At 42.4% G+C, this 6,363-nt stretch overlaps 1 pseudogene; it reads left to right on the top strand.

The window, feature by feature from the left end:
* Positions 1–972: 972 nt before the first annotated feature.
* On the top strand, positions 973–1,090 carry LOC124623371 (annotated as a pseudogene).
* Positions 1,091–6,363: the final 5,273 nt, after the last annotated feature.

Below are 6,363 nucleotides of genomic sequence, written 5' to 3'. Positions count from 1 at the left end.
AAGTTAAAATACCTGAAGTCCTTTTATTAATTCAAACTTTGTCACTGTTTCGGCAAACATGTTAGAGCAGCGTTATTCTCGTGAGCAGAGGTTAAGTCCTCAAGAGCGGTCTGTGCGTATAAAATTGTACTGAAGCAACTGGGAACGTATCATTTACGCAAAAAGTAATCTGCCAGTTGCGGCAGGTATGAAAACACAGAAGCCTGGTAAGTTTCCAGGTCTGTTAGAGGCACCTGCAGATTTCTGTCTCATATTAATGAATTTGAGAGCATCTTGTAAAACATATGGAACAATGAGGACACAAGAAAAGGAAATTCAAAGTGTTCAGATTACTTAGAGCGTGCAGTGAGCAACCTTGAATCAAGATTTTTTACACTTTTAAGATGAAGGACTAGTCCTTAATTATATATTCTGGATCACCTATAACTGCCTTTTATTTCGTTAACCGTTCAATATGTAGAAACGAAATTTTCGGCAAATGGTAGTAGGCAGAGGGTCACGTTATTCTTTTGTCTGGGTAGTATTCTCAACTCCTGTTTTAACCAAGATATTGACTGATGTACGTTATTTTAACGGTACGGTATGATTTTTAGCGCAATTCGAAAACTCTCGTAAAGATGATACGACTGCTAATTTTGGCGATGAAACTTTTCGCAAAAGTATCCGAGAAATGTGCTAAGCTGATGGGCTGGAAATGGTTATTGCTGTGTAAGCACCTCCCAGTGGGATTCTCACATCAGACTTCTTCGTTGTATGTAGCCTTCCGACCGTCTACTTGTTTCCACAATAGCTGTTCACTTAAACGCGAAAATGTACATACATCTGAAATAGTGAAGTAGTTTTCGCAAGGCTGTTCTGATACGCTACAAGATTGCATGTACTCGTAGTTCCATTTACAACAATCGTAGCTGAGCGCGTAACTGTGTCGTAATGACTAGGGACACGAGGAAATACGTTTTATCTTAGTAGCGTGGCAACGGCCTTGCCGCAGTGGATACACCGGTTCCCGTTAGATCACTGAAGTTAAGCGCTGTCGGGCGTGGCCGGCACTTGGATGGGTGACCATCCAGGCCGCCATGCGCTGTTTCCATTTTTCGGAGTGCACTCAGCCTCGTGATGCCAATTGAGGAGCTACTCGATCGAATAGTAGCGGCTTCGGTCAAGAATACCATCATAGCGACCGGGAGAGCACTGTGCTGACCCCACGCCCCTCCTATCCGCATCCTCCTTGAGGATGACACGGCGGTCGGATGGTCCCGGTAGGCCACTCGTGCCCTGACGACGGAGTGCTTAGTAGCGTAGGCCTGCCTTCAAGCTGCGGTCTAGCAGAGTCTGGCACGGTAGCTCAGCGTGTTCGGTCAGGGGACTGGGCACCCTCTGTTATCAAGAAACAGAGTGAAGTTCCCTCCTTGAAATCTGAGAATGAAAAATCTGTAGATGAAAAATGGCTATGAAACAGATCGAAACGAAAGAGGAAAAACGCGGTAATTGGAAAAGGAGAGGCCGCGGGATCGAATCCCGGCCGGGCCACAGGAAATGTTCTGTGTTATTTTAATGTAAGCTGCGCCCCTCAACGATATGAGGAGTCGCTAGGAACGTCATTCGGATTCCACGCGAGGCCTACGAGAAAGGCCGCGGAACGAAGGTAGTCCTGCGCTCACTCGCTCAAATCAGCAAACTACGTTTCTACACCTGTTAACTCGTAACTAGGCGTGTCCCCACAAACTAAAACTGAAACTTCTACTGGAATCCGCTATTATGGAATCTTACTGTAATTAGTCCTATAATGATGGGAAGTCCATGGGCCTGCTTATAATTTGTTAGTGCTGTACTGGCGTACAATAAAATAAAATCATGCTAAAATGATTTTCAGTAGCATACGGCACCACTTCCAGCATGTAATGAGTACTGTTAAGCATAAGTGACTAAATGCTATAAATAAGCCGTTATACCATTCATATCGAGTACTGATCTTAAATTAAGTTTTGCTGTAGTACTGTTAATCAGTAAGATTTCACAATAGCAGATTCCAGCGGAAGATGCAATTCTAGTTAGTACTTACACGCCCAGCTGCAAGTTAACTGGTTAAGAAACGTATTTTGTCTGCTGAGCTGAGCGAGCGAGCGAGTTCAGGACTAACTTCGTGACGTACGCGCCGCGGCCTATCTTTCTCGTGGGCCTCGGCTTCCACTTTAAACTGTAGGTCCCCTTTCCCCGGTTGGATAACTGGGTTAGCTTAGGAACATGCAAGTCGCCAAGTGGCGTCCATTTAAAATTTTGTAAGAAGGTTATGTATTGGTCACTTAATACTTTATTAAAATTTATTACTAGTTTCGGTTTTCCGGTGATCGGATCTCAAAATAAGAAAATATTAACAAATACATATCAATAAGTTTATCAAACAAAAATCGTCATTAAATGTGCAAATAAAATGAATATGTTGCCTACAAAATTTAGGAGTGACACACAGGCGCATAGTCAATACATACAAGAAAAAAAGCAAGGAGTACATAATTATAGATTAAATAAAGTGGCGCTAATAAGACAATTGAAAGTACATGTATATGAAAATAGCGTATATTAGAAGATCTAGATCGTAATACCTTTCATACATTTCTAGAATGTCGCATAGAATGTATCTTGCAAATACTAAATTTAAATAATATGAAAGCTGTAGATAGGCCCGCTGCACGCATTTTAAAAGAACGTAATACAGACTATTATTTAAGATAGGATATAAATGCATAAAAACAATTTAAAATGCTCTTGAAGGTTTTATCTATACTGTTGAATCACAAAAGCATTACGCGAAAAGCGGTATATCGCATCGCAGCTGCCACACAAACCAATAATCAATTTTAATAAAATAGTATGCAACGAAGACACTGCCTTTTATAACATTACGTAATTCTCGGGAGGTACAAATGGCCTCCAGTTGAAAGACTTACAACCGGGCCATACAGCCACACGCAGTTGTTGTTGTTAATTATTATTATTATTATTACTATATTGTTGCTTACAAAGACGAAGCGTGGCGTAAGAATTCCTCTTGAGCGTATGTGTACCAGAACTGACGATTCCGTCTACCTTGTCTTCCAGCTATAGCACATTTCTGCAATGCTTTTTCGGGAAGTTTCAACGCCAATGGTGACAAGCGCACTACACTCATAGTTTCAAAAGGTTCAGGGTGCCCTTAAAAGACGCACATCGTTCCATTTCAAAAGAAACCACACTTACTTGTAATTCTTAGTTGATTGAAAAGAAAGACTATTACCAATACAACCTTCTACCTATAGTCATTGGAGAAAAATTAGTTTCGAGATATTGAATAGTTCAAGACATAAAAGGGGTCCATACTTTAGGGCCACGCGAGATTAGCCGAGCGGTCTATGGCGCTGCGGCCATAGACTGTGCGTCTGATCTCGGCGGAGGTTCGAGTCCTCCCTCGGGCATAGGTGTGTGTGTGTGTTTGTCCTTAGGATAATTTAGGTTAAGTAGTGTGTAAGCTTAGGGATTGATGGCCTTAGCAGTTTAGTCCCATAAGATTTCACACACATTTTGAACATACCTTAGGTCATTCATGGTCTCCAGTTTAAGCCTTTATCTAGTTATCTTAAAAAGCTGACCAAGAGCCGTTTTTGTTTTGTTCCATTTTGTTCCCATATATCGAGAAGATCATTTCCACTTGCCTCTCTTTATTGATGAAAGTTAACTTACAGTAAACTAGAGAGTATTCTGCTATTAAGCGTAGTTCGGCCAGAAGAATTATTACGTTGTTTGCATTAGGAGTCGTCGTATGGCTTTCTACCCATCACGCCGTATTTCCTCTGACGCATTTACCAAGTCCTGTTTTCTGGGTGTATGGTTCCAGTCTCTGATAACGCTGACGCAATGTCGAGGTGTTTGCCACTGAGGAAAATGAGTGCTTTCTCAGCTTATGGTGCCTGAGGATAGAACCGTTATATTGCGAAACCCATAGCTTTTTAAATCAACTCCAACCATTAAAGCGCAGCTCAATAGCAGAGTTTGCAGCTGCGTTCCCAGTTACGCGTACCCGTAGCGGGAGGAGACAGAGCGTTTTTCGAGTAGATCTGCGACGCACGAACTTGTAATCCGGTTGATCGACGAATGTATACCGAGGCGGGTGAATGGCTGCCGCACAAAAAACAACGAACCTAAACACGCATCGTTAAATGGGAACGCGCGCGGACCGTTGACCCATTTCATAACTCAGGCATGCCGCGAACAGCTGACGTTTGCCAACATCGCCCGCTGCGAGGGTGGGCCAGCTGCCGCCGCGTAGAGTTTGCTAGGCCATGCTGTCCACAAAACACGCGCTGCAGGTTCTCACAAATGGGGACGTTCCGAAATTACTGATAAGAGCATCGATACTTTTGTTTCGATACCTATGGTATCGGCATCGCTACCAAGCATTCGAGAATTTCGTAGTATCGTAAGAAGTATTTGAATATCGGCGATAAAGACCACAGAGTAAATATCTCTGGAGTGAGCATTCACATGCGCAGAGCAGATTTTGTGTTGTCAACATACATTGCCGGCCTGGTCACGTGATCTCGGGACGTCGTGTGTGTGTCCGTATAGCGCCCTGTATACTTAGAATGTCACTAGATCCCTAGTACAGACGGATTCTTTTCGTACGTGTCGTGGATTATTTATATACGTTGCGCAGACATTTTAACAGAATCCATTTGATACCGGGAATAAACCAGCTACGTAACTTTTAAGGGCAAGTGATATTACATTCTGCTGCTTTGCGATAGGTGTCACAGTGCAGATGCACTCGATTTTTGGTTGTTTTCGGTATGATACGGCACTTTATAGTATTACAGAACCTGACGTACATTTTTGCAGTGATAGTCCTGCAAAACGACTTGACAGTACGGTAGTACTTTTGCAAGTGTCCGAAAAACACCGAATTTGCCACACATTAGCGATTATATCCCTGCCAGTTCGTCCTTTTTTCATGTATTTCTGCGCATTTATTCTCTCGTTTTTGCGACCTAAAACAAAATTTTTCTTTACTGGTGGCACTTTGAGGTATTTATTTAACGCATTTTAAGTACTTGCTCCCAGTTTATTAAATAAATAGTAGACTGAGTATATACATAATCGACAAGTCACTGATAAACGCATGGAGGATAGTATTTACTGAAACCACTAACCATTCCCTTTCCTGTTCCACTAGCAAATTTACGAGAGGAAACGATTGTTTGTAAGCTTTTTTACGAGCCGTAATATGTGTTATTTAGTCATAAAATCGTAGAAAAATAGGTCTACAGAATCAAGCCTTAATTATAAGGCGTATCGAATTTTTAAAAATATACAGTGTCTCTTACTAATATGATAACTATAATTAGAGCTACATGGTTTGTACCCATGAAAAGTTACTATCCGTCCTTTCACATATTTTTCTTTGCATCCGTAGCAACCACAGTAATTCACCCTCGCTATAACACTATCAACAAACGGTGAAACACAACAAAAACTCTTGATATTATAGACTTCAAACGCTGCAGAAAGCACACACGCACAGCGAAGTCCCGAAAACACGTGACAATCCTGGTTTAATGTTGACAACATGCGCAGAACGCAATGCTCACTCCACAGATATTTACTCTTTGATAAAGACCTCTCCCAGTGGAACGAAACATCAGGCCCATAACCGTCATCATTATCATCAATAATAGGGCAGATCGTATTCCATTAATTACGAGGATGAGTCAAATAAAAACCTTAAATTTGTAATAACAAATCGAAATTTCGTGCCGTTATCCTGTGAGTTGGTAAGCGTGCTACGAACAGCGTGCAGAATGGCTTCTAGGTGGCAGCATAATGCAGATGCACATATATCGTCGCAGTATCAGTATAAAGATGGCCGCCCCACTTGCGACTTGCGCCAGGGAAGAATAGCTTTCTGTTATTCGGTTTTTGCGTAGTGAAGGTGTGTAACCTATTGAAATTCATCGACGAATGAAGGTTCAGTACGGTGAAGCATGTTTGCCACAGCAGCAAGTCTACGAATGGAGTAGGGAGTTCGCAGATGGTGTGACTTCAGTGGAAGATGCTCCTCGTCCAGGTCAGGCACAACGAGTTGTGACTCCACAGAACACTGCAGCAGTTGAAGCCATAGTGAAGGGAAACCACCGACTGACACCGAATGACATAGCAGCATGTTTACAGATTAGTCATGGGTCAGCACACCACACTGTGCGTGATGTGCTCTAGTTTCAAAAAGTGTCTGCAAGATGGGTGCCACGGCAGCTGACTCCTGATATGAGAGAACGATGTGTTGATGCTTGTGAAGAACTTCTTCGGCGCTTTGAACGAGGAGGTGATGACTGG

Source organism: Schistocerca americana, chromosome 7 (genome assembly GCF_021461395.2).
Source record: "Schistocerca americana isolate TAMUIC-IGC-003095 chromosome 7, iqSchAmer2.1, whole genome shotgun sequence".
Classification (NCBI taxonomy): Eukaryota; Metazoa; Arthropoda; class Insecta; order Orthoptera; family Acrididae; genus Schistocerca; species Schistocerca americana.
This window is presented reverse-complemented; position numbering and strand designations above follow the sequence as displayed.